At 41.6% G+C, this 25,971-nt stretch overlaps 1 protein-coding gene and 1 non-coding gene across 2 annotated transcripts in view; both read left to right on the forward strand.

Annotated features, from left to right (window-relative positions):
- LOC124613944 (probable GPI-anchored adhesin-like protein PGA55) overlaps window positions 1-25,971 on the forward strand; it is a 193,095-nt gene that overhangs the window by 109,032 nt on the left and 58,092 nt on the right. The window lies entirely within an intron of this gene.
- LOC124614525 lies at window positions 213-315 on the forward strand. Its single transcript, XR_006979745.1, has one exon. It is a non-coding gene; the product is annotated as a U6 spliceosomal RNA (small nuclear RNA).

Here is a 25,971-nt window from a genome sequence, read left to right on the forward strand (position 1 = left end):
TTTAATGCAGATTCTTCGATCCATCTTTTTCGAAAGGAAGAATTGGTCGAGCCCTCGAAAACACGTATAACTTTTTCGACTGTCAACAGTAAACTAAATATTCAAAACAGCTCAAAATACAAACATACATCAGGAGCATGTGTACCAACAAGATAAAAAAATAGAAAATCGGATGTATAAACCCCGCGAGATTAAAAGATTCCCGTTACTTTTTGATCACACCTCGCATATACCATGATTGGATCAATACATACGAGAGTAGCATGGGCCCTGCGCTAGGAAGAAACGCAAAATTTTGAAGAATTCCACATATTGTCTGAGCGTGGCTCCAGGGCTGAGTCTGTAAACGTGAGACTTCAAATCCAAAGGTCTAGAGTTGAATCTTCGGTTGGTTCAATGATTTTTTTTTCTTTTACTAGTCGCTTCTTTCACATTTGGCAATGATTTGTGTATGTGAAAAACGGCAAGCTCTGAAGTGAGTCGGAGTCCACGTTTAACTGTACACCCCTCTACGGCTGGCTGGTGAAATCAGTTCAAAAGTGGAGGAACGCAAGAGCAAACAACTTCCAATACCACCATGTAATGAAGCATTTCGTTACTCAGACCACCCATTGGGTTCAGGACATGTAGGATAACCCAGTCATCCTGTCGCTTGTTGTACGATAGCCGAGAGGACAACGTAAGCAGCACCCAGGCTGAAGAGATTGACACCTCTTCGACGACGAAATCATTAGAGACGAAATAGAAGCTCCGACTCAGCAAGGAAGTGAATCGTACCGTGTTCAAAAGAACCATCGTAGCGTTAGCCTAAAGTGAGTTACGCCTACTACTCTCTTCCATAGTTGAGTTGTCTGTGGTATGTGGGGCGTGGGTTCGGTTCCCGGTACTGCCAGGAACTTTTCACTGGTATGAGGAGTGGAATAGGTTGTACCCAGCCTTGTGGAGCCAGCTGAGGAGTTAACTGAAAGAGAAGTAGCGGCTCCAAGATTCACAAAGCTAACAACAGTGGCGGATACAGAAAAACCTCAAGGAGGGGGCGCTAAAGATATCTTGAGCACCTTTACTTTTACCGTAATAAAAAACAATCAAGTTACATGCAAAGTTTACGAAAGTTTTATTTAAACTGATTATACACATATACAAGACAATGCCATTTTATGATATAAAAAAGTTACAATTGTGCTTCTCTTCCTTAAATGATGAATTCTGTTGAAACTTCCTGGCAGATTAAAACTGTGTGCAGGTCCGAGACTCGAACTCGGGACCTTTGCCTTTCGCGGGCAAGTGCTCTACCGACTGAGCTACCCAAACACGACTCACGCCCCCTCCTCACAGCTTTACTTCAGCCAATACCTCGTCTCCTACCTTCCAAACTTTGCAGAAGCTCTCCTACGAACCTTGTAGAACTAGCACTCCTGAAAGAAAGGATATTGCGGAGACATGGCTTAGCCACAGCCTGGGGGATGTTTCCACAATGAGATTTTCACTCTGCAGCGGAGTGACGCTGATATGAAAATCTCATTCTGGAAACATCCCCCAGGCTGTGGCTAAGCCATGTCTCCGCAATATCCTTTCTTTCAGGAGTGCTAGTTCTGCAAGGTTCGCAGGAGAGGTTCTGTTAAGTATGGAAGGTAGGAGACGAGGTACTGGCAGAAGTAAAGCTGTGAGGACGGGATAGTGTGTCGTGCTTGGGTAGCTCAGTCGGTAGAGCACTTGCCCGCGAAAGGCAAAGGTCCCGAGTTTTAGCCTCGGTCCGGCAACAGTTTTAATCTTCCAGGAAGCTTCATATCAGCACACTCCGCTGCAGACTGAAAATTTCATTATGAATTCTATTGCCTATTCTTCCTGGAAAATTGGTTAATTAGATCGTCAATAGGACAATCGATGTCAGGGTGAATGTTGTGGGCAGCGCCGCAAGGGGGGGGGAGGGGGAGGGCGACCCGCGCGTCCACCCCATATGTATCCGCCACTGGCTGCCAATGACTGGGAGAGTGCTGTGCTGATACCATAACCGCATCACATCCAAATGTTGCCATTGCTATATGATGACACGGTGGCTGGTCAGTATCGAGTAAACATCAAGACCAGATAACAAAGCCAAGATTCGGTGTAGTTCCTTTTTTTATGGAAAGTACCGAAAACTTAAGCATGGATTGCTGATCGGGGATCTAGACCGCTGTCCTTCTGAAGGCAAGTGCAGTATCTTACCCGCTGCATCACTGTGCTCGGTTTCTACAATGAAATAATGAAGCAGCGCGCTCCTAATCTGCTAATCGTACCGATAATCAATCTTGGCACTTAATGGAAATTCCTGTGTCAGTAACAGGCAGCTCCAGCAATACGGGGACCAATCAGCCCATTCCGAATCCACCACTCCATCACACTTCATCGCGACAGGCTTTGTTACGTCTATCCACATAAACCTTAAACGACGGACTGGTTTCACCTTGTCCCTAAATAAGAGCAGAGTACCTATGCGTGATTCACAGGCAACATTTCACAGTATTCCGTGGTCTTGGATCCCTTTGAATACTTCATCCTCTAAATACATTATCAGTGCATTGTTTTCTGCAGGGAAACCCGTCCCTTGAGCTCCCAGCGTGTTTGGCTCTCACATGGAGGGATGGGAATGATTCTCGGTCCTTCTAACAATTATTCTCTATGAGGTTTTTATAGATGGGGAGACAAAACCTTATGCGGGCAACTGAGAATTTATTTCAAGGGCACGTAGCGGCTCCAGTTTGAAAAAGACAACATTAACAGGCTGTATGTTTCCGTGTTAAACAAATTTTTCTTTACACTTAGGCCAAATTACGTCATAGACGAGGGGACGACACAGAAGTTGGGCTGCGGCTGCTGACCCTGAGGGTCTGACTGTGGCATTGAATAGCTCTCGATTATTTTCATTAATACGGTACAAATTCAGTACAAGTTCAGACAGATGCACCTTTCACTGTGAAGACATATAATGATAAAAAGTGCATCGCAAGTTTTTGTGTGCTATTATTTGCATTTTGTGGCTCGAGAAGTGTCCAGACATTCCAAGCACAGACACTCTCTATATTTGATATCCACTTAATTCGCGGTACGTACTGGAGGATATAAAGCAGTATTTGTATAGTAAATTGGATGATGAACGAGAGACAGACAGAATGCCATATGCTCGTTGGTATCAGCTCCTGTGTAACCAGAAGAGCGAGATCCTGTCGTTATCGCTTTGCGGTGTGAGACGTGGAGATAACGGCCCCTTTTCTCCGAGATCAACGCAACGTAGAATCAACGAGATACAGCACTCCGTATACATATTTACAGACGCCTTTAAATCTTTCAGTATTTCCAGTAAAGCGTACCTAGACCCATACTGGTTATTTCTCCCATTGTTCGGCTCTAATCTCAAAGTTTAGCAAAAATTTCTGTCGTCCCTTTTTGTTATGAGAGTCAGACGAACTGTCGCTTAACTGACTATCAAAATAAAAACAAATAGTTTTATTCTGCGTATTGAAAGGGATTTTTTAATACAAACAGATGTGACATTCAGTTGTACAGCATCTCGTTGTGATTTTGTTACCCTAGAAGCCCCCAAGGGGGAAAAAATAATTTCTCGTGGTAATCAAATCTACATCTACATCTACATCCATATTCCGCAAGCCACCTGACGGTGTGTGGCGGAGGGTACCTTGAGTACCTCTATCGGTTCTCCCTTCTATTCCAGTCTCGAATTGTCCGTGGAAAGGAAGATTGTCGGTATGCCTCTGTTTCGGCTCTAATCTCTCTGATTTTATCCTCATGGTCTCTTCGAGAGACATACGTAGGAGGAAGCAATATATTGCTTGACTCCTCGGTGAAGGTATGTTCTCGAAACTTCAACAAATGCCGTTACCGAGCTACTGAGCGTCTCTCCTGCAGAGTCTTCCACTGGAGTTTATCTATCATCTCCGTAACGCTTTCGCGATTACTAAGTGATCCTGTAACGAAGCGCGCTGCTCTCCGTTGGATCTTCTCTATCTCTTCTATGAACCCTATCTGGTACGGATCCCACACCGATGAGCAGTATTCAAGCAGTGGGCGAACAAGAATACTGTAACCTATTTCCTTTGTTTTCGGACTGCATTTCCTTAGGATTCTTCCAATTAATCTCAGTCTGGTATCTGCTTTACCGACGATTAATTTTATATGGTCATTCCATTTTAAATTACTCCTAATGCCTATACCAAGATAATATATGGAATTAACTGCTTCCGGTTGCTGACATGCTATATTGTAGCTAAGTGATACAGGATCTTTCTTTCTATGTATTCGCAGCACAATACACTTGTCTACATTGAGATTCAATTGCCATTCCCTGCACCATGTGTCAATTCGTTGTAAATCCCCCTGCATTTCAGTACAGTTTTCCATTGTTACAACCTCTCGATATACTGCAGCATCATCCGCAAAAAGCCTCAGTTAACTTCCGACGTTATCCACAAGGTTATTTTTATACATTGTGAATAGCAACGGTCAAACGACACACCCCTGCGGCACACCTGAAATCACTATTACTCCGGAAGACTTCTCTCCATTGAGAATGACATGCTGCGTTTTGTTATCTAGGAACTCTTCAATCCAATCACACAATTAGGCTGATAGTCCATATGCTCTTACTTTGTTCACTAAACGACTGTGGGGAATTGCATCAAACGCCTTGCGGACGTCAAGAAACACGGCATCTACCTGGGAGCCCGTGTCTATGGCCCTCTGAGTCTCGTGGACGAATACCGCGAGCTGGGTTTCACACAATTGTGTTTTTCGAAACCCATGCTGATTCCTACAGAGTAGATTTCTAGTCTCCAGAAAAGTCATTATACTCTAACATAAATGTTTAACATTTCAGCAAGGTTCTTGCCACAGTGTTTTCTTCCCTTCCGTCTGACAGTGAAGAATGAAGAATGGAGTTGTAGTTTCATGACTATAAATTCAGCATTGCATTACATCTAAAATAGATTGTAAAGTGGAGGATACTTTTTGTTGTCTATGAACACCAGTCTCACAGAGACCAAATAACTATGCTATCGTGTGCTGCATAGTGCAGTGTACAAAAGGATTTGTTTCATTCCACAGATTTGTCCTAAACTTTAAAATCACATCCCTTCATAGGAGGCCTCTAAAGTTGTATCAGGATATTGCACACATTTTAAATAAGGCCTTATTTAGATTGATTAACTTGATATCCATTTTATGAGACGCTGTCATAGCTCTTGGTGTGGAATGCACGCCGTAGATCGTTAGCGTATGAGAGACGGAATTCAGCAAAATATGAATCGAATCCACACGCGACATTTACAGTCGGTGACCCGTGAAACCACAGAAACTAGGGGTGGTTGTGCAGTGGTTTTCCACACTCGTTTAAGAAAATTTAAGGGTATTTTCTTGTTTCCACATCAGATATTGTTAAAATACTATAATTCACTCAACGGAGATTACTCGATTCGCAGATGGAAACAGCGTACATGCCTCCTTTCTCCACCTACTAAGGCAAATCAAGGATATGAGCAAATTTTCAACACGTACAAATCAAACAAAAGCGGTCAAAAAGCAAATAAAAAAGGTAATAATTCGCTTTTGTTTAGACAGGGACCATTAATCGACAAGAAGGGAAAATTCATTTTCCAGTTGTACAGACCAGGGATAAATGTCGGTATTCAAATAGTAAGTAGATTAAGATCGTGTATTACTCCAACTTGTGCAAATACATGCAGCAACATACGTAGATGTGTATGTAAATTTTTAAAATGGCAAAATCTAAAACATGGCTGCGAATCAGCAACTGTATAAATCTGAAGAGTTTGAAAAACCAGTCAACCAGTTGCAAAACAAAGGTTAATTAGCCCTTGACCTAAAAATACCTTCATCAGAAGGAGTAATGTATCACCATGTGATATAACAAGGTCCACTCCTTCTGAAGAAGATATTTTTAGAAATATCGAAACCTAGATAAAGGGCTAATTAATCCTTTCTTTTGGAACTAGTTTGCTTATTTTTTCAACCTCTCTTTTTTAATGGTCTTTACACATCGCAAGCGTTGCCTTAAAACAAGAAAGTGAGCAATTGTGGCACTGATGGCGGCTAGTAATGACTGCGAAATAATGACGAAAGTCGTGCACCCGCGAAAGTACACACTGGAAGCCAAGTGAGTTGGACAGTAGAGCTAGCCTACCTTCTTACTGCGCTCTTCCAGTGGAGCAAGTGGGTGAAAGGACATACGTATCTCAGGTAGCTTCTTGCTAAAACACTGCGATCTAAAATCTTTTTTCAACATCCCCTTATCTTGTCTTTGAGGTTTTGACTGTTCTGTGCATACTATGGAAACAACGCAGAAATTGAACAATAACACACTGCTATCTTGGGGTATTTTCAACCGATTTTTTCTATTGTGTTGATGAATTTTCTATGGACGTGCGATAGACTACGTTCAAGCACGCATGAAACACACGCATTCTGAATACTCCTCGTAAGTTTATCAGACTGCTAAGTGTACTGCACATAAACGTAAAAAAATTTATACATAATCAGTTAGAGATAGCCTTAGATCGTTGTTATTATTATGTAACGCTGGTGATAAAGAAAGACGAATGATTGAAAATTGCAGAAACACTAACCTTCCTGAGTAAAATATAGTTATAATAAATAGTAAATAAAATATTATTATTAAAACAATTTAAGCAAAAGTAAATTAAATTTATTGAATGTTTCCTGTACTTTCCTTTTTTCTTCCAACGGTAACAATGTTTTCAAAATTTACTCGTTACTGTACTAGACAGTCTAATCGTAATCCTAATGTAATTACAACTGCGCGTCGTTCATCTACTCTGACAATTTCAGGCAAAACGATAACATTACAGCAAAATTACTTGTTAAACATCGAGTAGGCCAGTTTTCTTTCTTCTTGCTAAAAGTATCTTCTCATACACACCTCTGCTTAATAAAAGTTCAACTGCTACGTCACAGAAAAGTATGAAACTTATGAACTATAGCATATCTGCTTCTTCATTTACAGCTTAAAATATGTATTCGTAGTATCTTTTTCCAAGCCGTAACCTTTCCACGTTACTTGTTAGTTCACAATCTATATCCTTTATCACATCTGCTCATCAGCATTATTCCTTAACTTTCCTAGGAGAAAATATGCCTGTAGGTATTTCGGTATTAACCGTGTTTGCTCGCAAATCGTCGTAGTTTCTAAACATGCCAGACAAATGAAAACGCCTCTTTATTGTGATTTGCGACACATTGCAAATTTTTTCATTTTAAGTGGTTGATAACGATGTAAAATGGCTTAGTTTGTTCTTGAAGTTACTAAGCTATTATCCGGCTTTGCCTTGGTGGATGAAATAATGCGATTGAATAAAAATTATTTCTTGGTGTTTTAAAATATCTTTGTGTAATGGAGTCATGGTCATCAAAATCATATTGGCCTATAGAGTGATTGTAACAGCAAGGCTACGTCCTTCAATGAAATTAAGATTATTTGTTGGGGAAAATTTTTACCATTATAGCTATATATTGTTTATTTATTTATGAGTTTCCGAGGAACTTTGTGAGTCAAAGCTACATGGATAAGGAACGAGTCATCAAATAGTTACCACAATGATGCTCACAAAATTTACGAACAAAGTTAAAGCATTAGTAAAACACGAAGAAACAGAGTGTATACGAATAAATAACACATTACAGAGACTAGTTCTCAGCTACTGTGAGGAACTCCTGTACAGAATAGAAGGATTGCGCCACAAGGAAACTTTCAACATTGATTTGAGTGCTTAAGGTTTATTCGTCAGCTATTAAATCAAGCATATCAACATACAGCTTCAAACTGTTACTTAATGATACATGTATCAACATTTCTGCTTCCTCCTCAGTTGACGAGTACAGAAGATTTACACTATTATTATTATTAAAATTATTAATTGGATCTCTCGTTTCACACGATACTGATAATATGATAATAGTTTAAACAAGTTTTTATCACTGAGTTGTCTATATTATTCGAGAACAGATCAAGCTATTCTGTAAGCGTTTAGCGCTGCTGCCTTCTGCAGCTTGAGAATGTAAATTTATATTAAATGTATCTCTGTGAAAATAATTATTTTTTTTACTTCCGAACAGAAATCAGAATAATGAAATGTATTTAAATAAGTGCGTGGCAGACGCAAATATTTTTATTTTCACATTTCAACAGTTTTTAGAACGTTCATTTCTTGGATGAGTAGCCATCACAAACATAGACTTGGGGTGCCTTCTCCAGTTACATGCAGGATGATTCCAAACACAGCACCTAACACACCTATACCAGAGTTCTTGGTCTTTACTTAATTCTACACAGATGCGACATAACTCATTAGGTTCCCTGCTACGTGTAGGTAGTGGTTTCAATGCGCTAGTAAACTAGCTGTCGTAAACGTCGTCATAGTCATCATCATAAATATTGGAAATGTGCCTTACCTCCGAGGACTATGGAGTTTCCTCCTTATTTCTGGTATTCTTTTTCTTCTTTTCTGTCTGGTCAGTAAAGCGTTTACGTACTACAGCTTTGTCAGTCTTGGTATTCAGCTGAGTTTGTTGTTTCTCTTCATTCCTTAATTTCTCCTTAATTGCAGCTTCTTCCTCCTTTTTCGTGGGGGTATGCGCCTAGTACTCCAGTCTGCCATTATATATGAACGCGATCAGAGTCTATATGTCAAAATATTATATTTATCAAGCAAGTACATGAAAGAAGAGAATTTATTACTGATTTTCATGACGTATTCGGAAGAAAAGAAATTAGTAATAAGTATAAGCTTAACTTCGTATTTCGTATCTGCTGAAAATAACAAGAAATTGGGCTGTTTTATTTGCCTCACATTCGTGGCGAATGTCTTCTTGTCCCGTGTTTGTTACTTACAGTAATCAGAAGAGGACAGCAGTAGTTGGGAGTCGTCATGTTTCGTGCAAGGTTCAAATACTTAATGCGTACGATTGTTCGCTGCGTACAGCTACCTAACTTCCCCCTAATCCCATGCTTTTAGGTAGACATATTTTTATTTCGGATCATCACAGTAAAATACATTCATTCAGTTCTGCCGGCCGGGGTGGCCGAGCGGTTCTAGGCGCTACAGTCTGGAACCGCGCGACCGCTACGGTCGCAGGTTCGAATCCTGCCTCGGGCATGGATGTTTGTGATGTCCTTAGGTTTAAGTAGTTCTAAGTTCTAGGGGACTGATGACCTCAGATGTTAAGTCCCATAGTGCTCAGAGACATTTGAACCATCATTCAGTTCTGTCAGTACGCAAAAGTAACAGGTCAACTGTTCTCCAGACGTCAGTGAGTTTTCTCGAATGTAACTGAGAGTTTTAAATACATTCTCAAATTTTATTTAAAAAGTAATGTAGCCGTAACCGCCGGAATATACAGGCAAATATAAGTTTCTCTTTGGGGAGATGCAGGAACCAGATGTTAATCCAGGTTACGTAAGCTACGTTTTCCGCAGAGCTCCAGCCTCCGCTGTGTCTCGTAAAGTGGAACTACGCCGTATCGATAAAGCAGTGCGACCTTTATGAGCCTCGTAAAGTGGCGCAAGCATCCGCCGTTTGCTCGAGCAGCTCTGCAAAATAAACGTGAAGTTAAAGGTGGCGCGCTACTACTTGCCTCTGTGATCGGAGTACGCCGCCTCTTCAGTGGACTGCGATCATGCGCGGTGTACGCAGCACCAACGGAGATAACTTTCTCAGGAAAAGAGACAGCCAATGTCAGTTATCGTTGAACACTCAGTTACAACTAGTGTTCTACGAAAGAAGGAAAACATTCAGATGTGTAATGCACGTGGAGGTACGAGAAACGCAGAGAAACTTTCTATCGCTCCGATGTTCGAGTGTCGGTAATGGAAAGAATTTATGTCACTGCTGAGAGAGACGTGTTGCGTGCATCTCACAACTGGTTGCTACGTGTACGATATGGCCCCGGATTCCTACATATATCGATGGGACACAGGAATCAATACACACTCGACGATGGTCCACCCTTTGGATGTGCCATTTAAACCTAATGGAGCCCTTGAATGAGTAGTTCGCATCCCATGTTCGTGAGTTAAACTCCATCAGAGATGGTTGCATTATTCCCGATGAAATTATGCATGGTGGTGATTTGCGACGAAAAAATCAAGTAGTATTTCTTCTCGTAAAAGATTATTGATTAAAAAACGTAGGTATCCATTAGTGCATCCCGAAAAATATCAGTTCGTGCTGAGCCAAGTGTGTTTCATTTGTGGGCCACGCCTCTAGCTGATGGCAGTAACGCAGATAACAGGCACGCGGCACGCTGGAGTGTATACTGTTTCGATCGTTATACGAAACGAAGAATACTGAACGGAAAATGGAATTTAATGAAACATAAAAGTGAAATCGTTAGAAGAGAAGCAGCTAGACACAGATAAAAAAAGGACAGCTGTTGTTTTCTGTTCTCTGCCTCGTGATGACTGGGTGTTGTGTGCTGTCCTTAGGTTAGTTAGGTTTAAGTAGTCCTAAGTTCTAGGGGACTGATGACCATAGATGTTAAGTCCCATAGTGCTCAGAGCCATTTTTTGTTGTTGTTTTCTGCTGTCTACTAATAAATAACTAATTTCGTCTAGAATTCAAAAATGGAAGACTCCTGCCAATTTATAGTAGTTCCTAAAGCTACTATTTTAATACTAATTCAGTTCGTATTGGTACAATACTACGTCTGTGGAACAATTCGTACTGATATTACCGTGATGGAAAATATCCACATTCGAAAATTCCCTATATTGCTCTTCTGCCGCTATATTTCGAAATTAGTTGTGTGGAGCGCTAAACCCACACTCAGGACGAGCGGGGTTCGAATCCCGTCCAACCACGTCATAAATGGGAAAGAGATGTTTAGGGTTGAACATTTTGTCGACACAATCATTAGAGATGGAGGACAATTCTTTTCTTTTCTTTTTTTTCAGAAAAAAATTCTCCGCAACAGATTTAGGATTCTACGAAAAACCTTTAACTGTAAGGTCGTACGAGAATGTGAACCCTGCTCCTCCTGTAGACGACTGCTTTGTCTTAAACAATACGTCATGTAGGTCGGTTCTGCCTTCCACATTAAGATTTCCCTTAGATCCAGTACATTACTAAGGAGTATTGCAGGACGTTTCTTTATAAAAATCATTGCTGTCGCCTGTCCCTGTCCACCTCCATGTGAGCGATTATTCTATCCGCAATGATACCAACGCCGACGGCACATTATACCTTTGCTTCCTTACGTAATTAGGTCTATACTATTATAAATGTAGATATTCTAAATTCAGCCAATGGTCAGTCATGTAAGAAGTCGAATACAGAGAGCGTAGGAGGCAACAGACAGCAGAATTTACACGACCAGCCGGCCGGACCAAGGCCACGTCTGGTAATAGTAATTAGGAGCCCGTACACCCGTGCGCCGGTTCGCTTATTACTCTGCAAGGACAGGCCGCAGATTGCCATTTCCTTCCCCTGCCAATCACTTTTTGCTGTGTGCAAAGCACTACTTACGTTGTTATTCTCTTTGCCTTTCTCGGAAGCACTTCGTCATTATAGCGAGATGTGTCGCCTTTTTCGTTTTCCTGCGGAACGCTCTTCGGCAGACTAGGACAGCCGCTCCGTGACTGACAGGAAGGTCGTACTGATGAAGCCTAAATAAATGTAATGAACTAGTGTGCTCAGCTGTGGAACTAGTAGATGGGTAATGGTGCTTGCTGATGGGGAAAATTTGTCCCTGCCGCTACCTTTCTATACTCCAGTCGGCTTTGTGTCTCAGTCCCTGGAATGTGTTGAGATTTGTTGTTTCTTGAGACATCTGTACTTTTTTCCCCACTGTTTAACGGCAAGAAAACTTCAGGCGACGCACTTCGGGTTTCTGGTTTTTACAGCAGTCTCCGTGTGTCCCTTTACATCATTCCTTGTACCTGACTTAAAAAAGGCGATATTGTACAGATAATGTAAAAAATATGATAAAAGAGATAAGTTTTGACGAAATATTGTTATAAAGAATATGTAAAGATCTGAAATTTCATAATTTGAAAAAAAAAATTGTTGTAGCTGAATAAGAAATTTATGCGTACATTCATCTGACTTTCCAGAGTTGCAGCAGCTTAAAATAAAATAGACCAATTTAAGAACTTATTTTTCAGCTTGATTATGTAAACACCGATCAGACCTTAAATTCCAAACTTATTTCTTATTAGACCACGAGCGGTTCCACACGATAGGAACATCTCGCCCCATACAAAAAGGAGATTTGTGAAACGACGAAAACGCAGTATACAAATGATCGTTGGGCCTATCTGGCGTAGCCATCGAAATCTAGATATAAAAGGTAGTACGATTGAATAAGTAACGCTACATCTCAGCATAACAACTGATGTCGAAACCCTGTATGTCTATCGTTTACAGTGCTATATAACAAGTAGTTTTACTTTCTACAGATCTGACTAGATGCTGCGATCCTAAAAATGTTTTCAGAACAGACAAAGGGCATCATCGCCCAACAAACGCAAAACATTTAATTTTCAGTTGGTTGTTTGTCATTTAACTGAGTGTGGAGGTCTTACGACTCGAACGTCACGAAGTAAATTACTACCTGGTTATTGTACAGTGCACAGGTTTGATTGCGTCTGTTCTTTGTCCTAATCGATTAGCAGCCTAGAATGGGGCAGAAAGCGACGTGGTAACAATGAGTCACTGTCCCTTGTTCTATTGAGAACTTACACTTTTGAACAGCGAGCAATTGTCTCACTGGTGGGTAGTTCCAGGACGACATTGTGTACCGTTAATAACACTCTCAGCGGCGCCCAGACGAGGTGGATAAAGGCGAGGGGCCGTGACTTCGTTGGCATTATTGATGACGGAGTTCGATGCATTGCAAAAGTAGATCTCTGTCTTGAGGAGAAAGTAAATTTGGCCAAGGATTGAGCGTTCGTAGGACTAAGATTCCGCAATCAGTATAGTCATTGCTGTCAGTGTATATTGTAACTAACATAGTGGTGACTCTGCGTCTGCCCCCAGCGGTGAATGTGCCTTCTTCGCCAGAATACACACTATATCAAACAGCCAGTGGCACACAGGTCCACAATCCTGGCTAAGCTGGTCCTCCATTAGTCCGAAACTTGTCACAGCATTCAACTAGCCAAGCACCCACCCCACTCGCAAACGACGGCTATCGATCACCCTGCCGTAGGAATACCAACAGACACCGTCAGCAACAGGACATCTCATAAAGCAGGACAATAACTTGTGCTTTTAACAAGCCTCTCTGGAACGAATATTAACATTTATCGTCCAGTGTAATAAGGTCACTAGAGGTGGAGAATAGAGAATAGAACAGGAAGTTGGACAAGAATGAGGGGAGTGGGGTCTGGTTCATTCCTTATATACATAGGGGGGGGGAGGGGGGGAGTGAGGTCTGGTTCATTCCTTATATGCATGTCATATCTCCTTTCCTTATTGTTATGGCCTCTAGTCTTCGACGTAGGCTCTGTAACATGAGCGTAAGGAGGGATCCATGAGAGAAGCGTTCAGTCATTCTGGAAGTAAACTTTGTCAGCTGAACTGACTAAAAACGCTTACGTAAAATCAGTAAGCGGTTTGAAATTATCTATCCAGTCTCTTAGTGTCCATACCGACACTGAAACGGAAGATAACAGAAAGAAGACCGAAATACCGAATTCGGTCTTCCGAAATTGTTTCACTGCGCAAAATCGTAAACACGGTCCCTCCTTTCAATCATCGTTAACGTCGAAATGGCAGATATTGAGATAACCAATCACAGAAAGGAAAAAAACTCAGTTAGTAGTGGAAAGACATCAGGAGCAGATGACACACCTGTAAGATTCTACAAAAAGTATGCGAAAGAACTTGCTCCCCTTCTAGCAGCAACTCGTCGTAGTCCCTGGAGCAACAAAGGGTACCTAGCGACAGGAAAAACGCGCAGGTCATTCCCGTTATCAAGAAGAGTCGTAGGACAGATGCACATAATTATAGACCTATATTGTTGACGTCAATGTGTTGACGATTTATAGAAAATGTTTTATGTTCAAGAACTATGTCGTTTTTGGAGAACGAAAATCTCCTCTATGGATTCCCCAAACGGACAGCTTGCGAAACTCAGGTCGCTCTGTTCCTCCATGACATCCACAGCGCTGCAGACATCGGCGCTCAAGTTGACTTCAGGAGGGCGTTTGACCTCCCCCCCTCCCCCCCCCCCCCCCCCCCATCAGGTGGTTATATGCATGTAAAACATCTAGCGGAATTATTTCCGACATTGTCGAAAAGATATTATCCAAGAGAATTTACCCGAATGAACATTTAACTCCGCAACGTAGCGTGCGCAGTTTTGAAATTCCCTGACAGATTGGACGTGTGTGCCGGATCCAGATTCAAACCCGCAACATTTTCTTTCACGGGTTGTGCTCTTATCAACTAAGCTATCCATACATGATTCATGATCCGTCCCACAGAGCTTCCATCAGAATCCATTCCCTACTTACCAACCTTCGCAGAAGTTGTTCTACACATTTTGCTGAACTAGCGAGTCTAGAAGGAAGAATCTCTTCCACAATTGGAACTCCAGCTCGCGTCATACATATTCTGCTTGCTTCAAATCGGGATACGGAGTTGCACCAACCCCCGCCGTTTTTCCACAGTCCCTGACACAATTACCCCAGAGAATAACAGTTTCGATGCGTAAAGCGACTTGTTCTAAATTTCGTGGAACGCAAGTAACGTTCTTGGCGTGTTTCTCTGTTCATTAACCTCTACGTTAAAATTTACGAGCAGAAGCAAGGAACGGTATCAACCAGCTACCCGTCGTGAATTTTAATGGTCGACACGACACACATAGACAAGTACCATACGCCAGCAGCGGCCGCGTTCAGTCCGAGAGCGAACCCCGTGACCAACAGCTCCATAATGCGCCCGTCCACTGCTTCACGGAGCAATGACGGTCTTTGTCATTACAACACAACCAACATCAGGCGCCGCGTAGTGGCGTACATTCCCATTTGATTATGTCACAGTTACGCGAGAGAAATGAAACTGCAGCACCACATTGTGCTACGTTATTCTTGCGCCTTATTCCCTTGTACGATTAATCTTAGGACGGAAGTATGGAACGAACGTCATGTTCACAAGGCTAAGTTACTTAACGTTTTCATCCAACGCTCCACAATCTGGTTCAAAATGGCTCTGAGCACTATGGGACTCAACTGCTGAGGTCATTAGTCCCCTAGAACTTAGAACTAGTTAAACCTAACTAACCTAAGGACATCACAAACATCCATGCCCGAGGCAGGATTCGAACCTGCGACCGTAGCGGTCTTGCGGTTCCAGACTGCAGCGCCTTTAACCGCACGGCCACTTCGGCCGGCGCTCCACAATCTGCATCTAACTTAGTTCTCTTTCTTCATCCATTGGTTTCTCGGCTGCATAGTCATGGACGATTTGAGAAATGAAACAACGTCGACCATTAATGTTGTTACGCAAATGTTATTTTACATTTCATCATTTCAGGGAAGTGCAAGTAATGAATTACGCAACGCTTGTAAGTCTTTCAGGATAATTATAGATGAAACAGCAACTCGTTGCGAAAGGTTTTTGTTTGTTGCAGGATTATCCTTAATTTACATCATAGTCACAGTATTTAATAACGTCTACAACGGACAAGATAAATTTCTAAGAAGCATATTCTTAACCTACTTCGGTTACAGCATATAGCTTAGCGACAAACACTTAAGAAATATGCAACTGCACGTCATCCCTTAAATTGATAAAATAGTCTACCGACATATTTACTTCAGACGCTGCATACCATCATTCCTCACGCAAAATTTTGGAACTAACTTTCTCAGTCAACTTATGAACGGTAGCAACCAAGTCTCGTTTGTCATCAGTGTGACGTATTTCTCATTTATTCGTGATGATCTAATCCGTGGCGTCAGTCTCAAATAAAGGTTGATAATGCTCGTCATTAGGTATACAATTTGATGCAATGTCTTTCGCAGGAAGGAACCCATGTAAATCGGGTACCGTCCTGAAGTTCGATTTGAACGCTTAAGCTCTTTAGAAGGTGTAAGCCTTTGTCTACCTCATAAAATATTTCTTTTTACAGATACAAACTATCGACCCAATTGAAAGATATGTAAATGTCCCAGCTAAATTCTTGAACTTAGTCCCTAATAGAACTACGTAGCTTACAACTTGCAATCAATCAACTGAGCTTGCAAACGAAATAGCAATTACTACAGAAACAATAGAACCTGTTTTTTTTTTTTTTTTTTTTTTTTTTTTTTTTTTTTTTTTTTTTTTTTTACAACTTCTCACAAGGGTGCTCCTGGCCGGGGCAAGCATCAATTCCACCTTCCCGCAGCAGAAATGTGTTGTTGTAAATACATTACCAAAGCGGCTTAACACGCGAATATTTTAATTTCGTGTGATGTAATTGATGGTGTAGGCACTGTACAAGATGCGGCCGACAATGGCATTTCATGGGAAACGAAAGCACACAGCAACGATAAGAAACAGAGCTTCCTGGTAGCAAATTCTTTGCTGTTTAGTCGGCCGATAGCATAGCATACGTCTCTAAGCCCTAGGCCGTCCACTGAGACACAGGAAATATCGTTTTCTGGAGAACTACCGCAACGACAGAGCAGCACAAACTGGGCACAGAAGCCGCTAGGGAATTATGAGACGAAAGGAACATGGCCTCCCTAGAAGGTACCATACCAAAAGCACGTGTCAGTCGAACATGGAAATTGCGATCGCAACATGTTTCGGGGAAAATTCTTTTACTGGATGAACAGAGTGCCGCAAAGACGACCTTGTGCAAGTCACGAGTTCGTAACGCGCCACCTCATTGGCTGCATAACGAGGAACTGTCGAACCAGTAAGAGAAAACCATGGGAAAAGAAGAACAAGGGCAGAGGAACTCTTGCTGGGGGAGCGCTGTTGGGTTGTAGCCTTGGAGCGAAACACTTTGCCATGATCTTCTGTTCTGTTGTAGTCTTAGAGGAATCAGTCTGCTACTCCACTTCACCCGTACTCTACTCTTGACGGCATCATGATTCTGATCGCAAACTCGCTGCTACCTGTCTCTGCCAACGCACCGTGGACCCATCTCTACAGCCTCGTCCCACTGTAGACAATAACTTCCAATCCAGTAAAACTATTCTTCCTATTGTTACCCAAGTAAAACGCCCTGAAGAAAGTTTCTCTTCAAGCATCCGGCAACGACATCTGTTCTTTTTCTCAGTCAGTCGCTCGTTGCAAATATCTTGTCATCCTGTTTATGATTATGGGCAGTGATTTAATATAGGTACTTACCGATGATGATGTTTCATAATGTGATATCCTCTCATATATCCTTCAGACTGCTTGCACGCCATAGTGCTCTTTAATTGGTTTGCAGGCTGGCGTCCATATCAATGAATAAACTGAACTCTTAAGCATAAACTAGCTCCATACATTTTATTATTGCGTAATCAACCCTCCATCTGCATTTTATAACATCAACATAAGAAGTACATAGTCAGGCGATAGTATAAAGTAAGTTTTTATACTGTCGCATGACTATGTACTCTTGTATTTTTTAGCAGCGATAATGGCTAGCTAGTTACAAGCCGAAGTCTAGATTTGCTTTAATAAAGTCTGAAAGGAAAGGACGACTGACTGTTGTGCTCCATCATTTTGAAACAAGTTTTCTTTTCTTTTAACGGTCCACGCCATCTGGGATTTCTTTAACAACATACTTTGCAAGTTCGAATATAAGAGAAGGGCAGCAATCAGTCGCAAAAACCGTCGTATATTGGAACTGGTCTAGATTTCGACTATTACGTAGTGACAAACGGTGCAGTCGCCCGGAGTATAAACACTAATATATGATAGTGGCATGCTTGTGACTGGCAGTCACAAGGGCAGTCACAAGCATGCCAATATCATATATTAGTGTTTATACTCCGATACAATGTGTCCTGTTGGCGACTGCACCGTTTGTCACTATGTAATAGTCGAAATCTAGACCAGCTTCAATATACGACGGATTTTGTGACTGATTGCTATCCTTTTCTTAGACTGAAATTTTCAACGCTCGCTGCGCACACTGTTTCTAACGGATTCCAATTTAGTTATATTTTGCAAGTCTCAAAAATTTATTCTGGCCTTATATCCGATGGTCCTATGCTTTCGCTATGTATCAGTGAGTCTAGAACCTCTACCAAAGTTGACTTAACGGGGGAAATCTTCATATTAAGTTTTTCAACTCACTTAAAATTCACGCAGTCGACCCGTGATTGGGATCAATGGACTCGTAGTTTCTCCTGCTGTCGATTGTTGCGATTGGATTTTATATTAATTTATTAAATCTGTACTCTCCCTCTGTAAGGACTAGACGTAACAGCTACTAGTGCTTCTGCGAGTGCGGGGGAGACGCGGTGGAAAAATCCATGGTTTACAAAATAACGTATACACTGATGAGCCCAAACATTACGATCACCTGCTTAACAGCTTGTTTATCCGACTTTGGAACGAAATACTTCACTGCTTCTGCACATCTCGGATCCGACAGTTTGTTGGCGGTTTATGGAGGTATATGGCATTAGACGTCTACGCACGGGTCATGTAATTTGGTTAAATAACGGGCCACTGATCTGCGTACTCGGTGATGGCACCCGACAGCGACCCAGATGGATTCAGTAGGATTGACATCAGGCGAATTTGGTCGCCGAGACGTCAACGTGAGTTCACTATAATGCTTCTTAAACCGCTGTAGCACGGTTCTGGCTTCAAATGGCTCTGAGCACTATGGGACTTAACATCTATGGTCATCAGTCGGCACGGTTCTGGCTCCGAGACATGGACAGCCATACTGCTGAAAGATGACATCGCCGTCGGGGAAGACATCAAACATGAAGGGATGCAGGTGGTTCGTAGATGTCACCGTGTCTTCGATTACTGCAACAGGTCCCACGCAAGCGCAGGAGGTCTCCTACTGCATAATACGGTTACCACTAGCATGCGTCCGTGGAGCGCTGCACGTTTAGAGCTGCCGTTTACCTCGAAGACGGCTTTTGTGAAGACGACCATCGACCTTGTGTAGCAAAAATGTAATTCACCCTAAGAGCTGACACGTTTCCATTGATCGACAGTCGAATCACGATGGTCCCGTGTCCACTGCAATCGTAATTGACGATATCGTTGGGTCAACATAGAACACGTAAGGGTGGTCTGCTGCGGAGCTCCATGTTCAACAGTTTACGATGAACGGTGTGGTCCGAAACGTGCCTGCACGAGCGTTGTGCTCTTTCGGCAGGGATGCCACAGATCACCATCTAACCTTCTTTACGGACGAGAGGAGCCTTCGAACCCTGCGTTCTGTGAAAAGTCGTGGATGTCCAACCATTTAGCGCCTAGTGGTAGTTTCGCTGTCCTTCTACCTCTCTCTGTAGATGATGATGACAGTAGCACGTGAACATTCCACCGACTTCGCCGTTTTCGAGATACTCGTTCACTAGCTCTGCGTAATAATAATCCGTCCTTTGACAATGTTGCTTATCTCGATGGATTTCCTCATTTCCAGCCCATGTCTTCACTAAGTTGATCCGCATCCGAGTTTGCTGCACTTACATACTTTCCATAGCGCGTCACGTGCCCGCAATCTCCAAATGGCATCCTGCCTCGCGATGGACAGTAGTCATAACGTTTTGGCTTATCCGTGTATATCAGTAACTGACCCTACTTTATGTTACTAAAATTCGTGTAGGTTCTTCAGAATATCACCTTAAGGAAGAATTATGTGTAATCAAATTACACTCAGAAGGGATTAAACACACGTTTCTAATAGGTGTAACGATATAGAAGTACTTTTAGTACGTCACATGGCAAGGACGTGCATTAAAGTTATTGTCAGTGAAATATATCAGTTATTGGCTGAACGTTTCAATGTATAGACGGAGGCAGTCCGTATGTACTAAGCTCTGGTGTGCAAGTGCGCAACACACACACACACACACACACACACACACACACACACACACACACACACACCAACAGCAGAAGCAAACATAGCAGTATTTCAGCTTAGTCAGACAGTGCAGTGAGGCTCAGATCATAGTAGACAGGCCTGCAACGAAATGCAAAGTTCGTCATCTTGCTCCGCTGCCGCCCTTTGTACGAATTACGGCGCCGTGTTTTTTTGTGTCAGTGAGGAGCTCGAGAGAAATACGGTAGCTTGCTCTCGTTATCTCAACACAGAGCTTATCTAGAAAGAACTCGCTCTCAATGGAACACGTGCCACTTTCGGTACCAGCGTTCAGGCATGCCTGTTTGTGGGATTTGATGCATGACGAGGTGAGCGAAACGGCAACGGATATGATACCCTCTAGACACATCGCGATATCATGAAGTGGAACATCATCGTTTTGATACAAATCGCTGTAAACTTCGTTCCAAAAGCCACTTTTCATTGCATTACAGTAAGTTTTTTTTTCTAATTTTATTCCGGAGTTGAATATGAGAAAAACGACTACTTATACACCTTATGCTAACTTTTATTAGTCTAATCTTATCTTGACAGTGTCCTATAGGCGCAACAGAGATTTAACAAATTCTGTGTCGGAAACTGATTCTGAAAAATAATGTTAATTTTGAGTAAGGCATCACAGTGATACATTAAAAATAAAGTGCGTTACTACAACATCCAGTCATCTATTCTCCGTCTGTTGTTACATCCTGCATTGCATATCTGACTGGAGTCAGTCTGGAGCCGCGCGACCGCTACGGTCGCAGGTTCGAATCCTGCCTCGGGTATGGATGTGTGTGATGTGTGATGTCCATAGGTTAGTTAGGTTTAAGTAGTTCTAAGTTCTAGGGGACTGATGACCTCAGCTGTTAAGTCCCATAGTGCTCATAGCCATTTGAACTTTATTTTTTTTTGTTTTTTTTTTTTAACTGGAGTTCCCAAGCGTACATCCGTTCAATGAAATACTTTATCAACGGTTGATTTTGTGACCAAATGTCGCATCACATGTGACGTTTCTTTAGTACAAAACCGTGTGGGCGTGAAGTGTTCCAAGTTAAAGACTGTTGTGATGGAAATTATATGCGGATTCTCAGGCAGTGACAAAAGAGAACTGTGTGGAGGACCGGCACTCGAACTCATATCTGTGTCCTGGGGAGGAATTGTGCAGTCGCAGCACGCCACACAGACTGTCAAAACTTCGATTTGTATTCGAGGTCGTCGTTCACGAGCTAGGTGTGAGCACCGTAAGTGTGCCTCAGAATTTTAGGCGCTCGCATCAATGCTTTTTGGTAAGGGAAAGGAGGGTTGGGGGATTAGAAAAGCTCTGTGCTGGAATTAGGTGGCTCTATAAAGTATTTTAAATAGGTTTTTAACCCAAGAACTTTAGGTGTCAACATCACTGGTATGTTTGGCTGCAAGGATATTTAATAAAGTATGTTGGTTGCTTCGAGTGAAATGGATGTGATTTTAGGGCTTTGGTATACGTTCTGAGCCACGGGTAAGAAATACTTGCATAAATTATAGTTTTTTTGTAAATTTTCCACTTTCAACATTTTCAATAGCGTATCCAGTAGTATGGTACTTTCGCAGTTCCTCACATTTTACTATTTATTTCAATTCTTCATCCAAATGGCGATATTTAACGAATCTTCGAATGAAATATACAACCTGGTGCGTTATTATCGACTAATTAAAGACTCAATATTTTCTTTAACGTTTGAGCAATCAGAGCATACTGTTTTCACAAAAGTGATGTCAAATCATTCACAGGCGGTCTTACACAGAGAATTTCCAGTGTTCGACTTAAATACCACACACACGTAAAAAAGACAATAAGCGAACTAAAAAAAGAAAAAAATAAGTAGCCGTTTTTACGTGGAAGAGAGGTACTAGCTGATAAAACTCTGATGTGCCCCGTACATCATGTCTGGACAGTTCAGTCGTTCGATGATTTGTTGGGAAAGCCAAGGACGCCGGTTCGCCTCCCACCGAGGCACGCCGTTTTGATCTGTCAGGAAATCACAATACACCGTACACTTCCCTGCAGACAGTAAGATTCATTCTGGAAAAGACAGTAACACAGTTGCCCAGTATCTAGCACAACTAGAAAAACTAAATACATAATTAACTATTGCCGAAAAGATCTCTTGAACAACTTCGAATTTTAAAAAAATAATAATAATTTTTACTTACCCAGGGAAGTATCGGAAGCTTTATGTTCCTTTACTTTCAAATGAAACCGGCCAGAGACCTAATATCCTCATCTCGTATCAGAACAAATACTTCGCCATTGCTTTAGCCCTTTCAGACCTGAATTTTTTCTGGAGGAAGGAAAATTTTTCATTATGTGGTAATCCTCTTAGGTGATTTTTTAATGATTTTAGAGGCAAGATTTACACGAAAATATGTACCCGTTTTATCGATTAAAATAGCTAATTACAAAATATTCTCTATTGTAATAAATAGTAAAATTATCATTCAATAATTACCACGCAAAATTTCAATACCAATATTCAGTTATACAGTGGAATATGCGAACTTGCCAAAGCCGTGTATACTGGTGGTCACGAGCTGCTGCGCACTGCTACAATGACTTGCTGGTATTTTCACAGTGATGCCCAACAGTTGGCAGCACTTATCCATGACGAAAAGGTTGAATATTCACAAATGTTTAGCTCAGGTTTCCATTGGGAAAAAATACTTCTGTTGCAGCAAAGACACAGTAAACGTTAGTGGACACAACTGTAGTCAGATGGTCTGAATGGGTTAAGTGCCGTGGCAGGTGACAGCCGTGTCGAAGGTTAACTGGCCCTTGCATTGCCTGTAGCAGCGTGTTCGTGTTAACCGGCGTACACGTCTACGGCAAGCGTGAGAGTTGCACAAGCGCGCACAGTGACCACTTAATCTTTCATTATCCACACACACACTTTACTACACCAGCACCACCCATTGAAAACCTTTGGCAATGCAAAGCAATTCGCCTTTTCAACGCTGGCATAAACATCCCGTGCTAAAGAAACAGCAGACAGTTGAACACAAGCAGTCTTCCCCTTGAGTTGCGTGTTGATTCCGTGATTCTGTCAAGGGGTCAGTAGATCAGAGCTAGTGCTGGTTGTGAAATCCCGTCTGTGCATCAGCCTCTCCCATTGACCCTAATAGGATAACCAGCAGGCACACAGCCTCCGGCCACGTGTCTTCTAACGGAGGCGTGCCGCCGGGCGAACTCATCTGAACTACAAATCATCACCATCATCAGCAACGAAGGGGTGTACTGTTCTGATTTACAGGGAACTCAGCATATGTAGTCGTTATTCATGTATCTTCGGCAGAGGCGCAAAAGATATTTTACATTTAAGAAGTTATAGTGACGGAAGATCTTACAGATTGTATTGTTGCTAGAAAATGGAAAAAGTGCTAAATAAATATTGCGGTAAATAAATATTTTCTTGCGTATGAAAAGACATGAAGTGACAAAAGCACAAAATCCAATAAACCAAGCTGGTAGTCGTGTCTGCGATGCAACAAAATCAAAGAAAATACAACGTTCAATGTTAACACTAATTGCGTAAAGACTGTGATGCTATTAAAACTTCTTCTGTTCGAGTCCTTGGAGGAATAAGACGCAAACGTGTGCGCTCAGATTTTGTTACGGGGGTGAAAAGGTTTGTGATGTGATAATCTGTTTGTTATCTCAGAATATAGCTATTGTTCGTTAACATAGAATAAAGGGTTTTATTTAATGTTCAAATGGTGTAAAGCACCTTTCCTTCTACTTATTGCCATTTTTAGTGTAGCAGATGTACGTTAATTGTTGGCCACTATTGCTGCTACATTCTCTAAATTCACCTACAGGTGGGCACAGCGCCCACATATTCGTTAAAAACTGGCTTCATTAATCAAGAGAAGTAAAATGTGCAAGCAGTGCAAAACATGTGGACAGAAGTTTAATTTATTTCAGGTGCATCAGGATGCAGCCAGTATGCTAATGCAACAACGTAGCTCATTTCCACTTACGATTTTCAGCTACTTATATATTTTTTCTAGGTTATCAGCAGCCGTACATCAAGAACCCCCATTTACCCTGAAAATAAGATAGCTCATGTTCTCCTATTTAATCTGCTGTTTAAGAGAATAGGTGTCGTCACATTCTTATGAAGCTAGCCACATCTTTAAACAAACAGTAATTAACGTTGACATTCGACTAATATTACACGCACTGGACATAATTCTTCTAACAGTGTTGTATATATCCAACTTTTATTAACCACGCAGGAAACGTTAAGAACTTTATATTTTTCATAAAGTTCAGGGAAAGTGAAGTCCAACATCTTCCTCCTTTACTCATGAAATATATCCCTTTTTTTTAATACGTTAGGATATATTACAGTATGACAACTTCGAGGCTCTTTGGTGCAGCATTGGAAGATAAGTAATGTACATATATTTAATTATATTTTACACTGCTCAAACCTGTCTCTAGATACGCATCTTCTTCTCTGTCTTTTCCTTTCCTCATTTCTGCACAGAGTCGATATTTTTATATGTTGAGGTAATGTTAGTGGTAGCTGATGGCCCGATGACCTTCCTGACGTCACCACTCCCCCCCCCCCCCCACCCCACCCAACACTCACCGAAATGGAATTCGGGTACCCCATAAGCCTGTGTCTAGGTTAAACCTATGTTCAAATGTGAGAACGTTTTCTAAACGTGTGTACAGCTTGTATCTGAGGTGGTACGTCCAGCATTTATCTAGTTGGATGTGGGCAACTGCCTAAAAACTACATCCAGGCTCGCCAGTTCATTAGCCCTCTAACCCTCGTCGTTAATCCTCGAGGCCTACCCTATCCCGGAAGCGGCGCGGTAATGCATTCGGCAATCCGGGCGCGTCACCTCGAGGTACACATATGCCCCGAATACAATCTGATTTTTTAAGTTCTTCCTTCCAGTATTAGGCGTTAGTTCAGATTTGTTTATTGTGTACTGTCATCTATTCCAGATCCAAACAGATTACCCTCTAGTCCTTATTATCATCGTCACGTCACTCTAGTATGTAACAGCCTTTGTAAGGGTTGATTTAAAGTGGATGAGCACATAAATTTAAACTTTGGGAAGACAGATTCCAGTCTCTGATTTATTGGATGAATTCCAAGAAAATGTAATTCTCGCAAATAAATCTTCCATCAGTTATTGAATACTGTTCGTAGGCCAACGACCTTTGCCAAGTTGCATTAACGGCAGAGACAGAAAGGATGCAAAGAAGTGCTGCCATTCGTCACGGGTTTGCTTAGTCAGCTTGAGAGTGCCACAGAGAAAAAGAAAGAACTGTATTGGAAGGCGTTCATAGAGTGTATATATATATGTGGTGTGAGCATAGCCTTCTGCGCATGTTCTCAACTTCAAGCTGGGCTAATCACGTGATTTTGGGAGGACGCTGCTTGGATCAAATTATGGGCTTCACATGGAGAAAGTGATGATAACATCGAAATTTAATTTTTACTGTGTTGGTACGTGTTATAGCGTAAATCATGTATCTACTTGATCTATATAACACTTTTTTCTTCTTCTTTCTTCAAGTGTTAACCATTTGCCCTTTGCGTCCTCTTGTTCAGTGCATCTATTGTCTGAGGTAATTTCTGTTTGATATCTTCACCTCTCTTGATGTAGCTATTGATCTATTCCCTATTGGCCGATAATTTATTACTATTTTGAGCATCCTATTTTCATTCATTCTTGTTTCGATGTTCTCATTTTATTTCTATGTTGATTGATCTGTTCATTTATGCCTTTAAGTCATTACGAGTTTTGTTGTATGTTTCGTTGTTTCGTTAAGATGAATAAACTTAATGAAGTGACGTCACAAAATTCACTGTCTTACATGCTTTATAGCCAAGATACATTCTTCCA

This window comes from Schistocerca americana, chromosome 4 (genome assembly GCF_021461395.2).
Source record: "Schistocerca americana isolate TAMUIC-IGC-003095 chromosome 4, iqSchAmer2.1, whole genome shotgun sequence".
In the NCBI taxonomy this organism is placed as follows: Eukaryota; Metazoa; Arthropoda; class Insecta; order Orthoptera; family Acrididae; genus Schistocerca; species Schistocerca americana.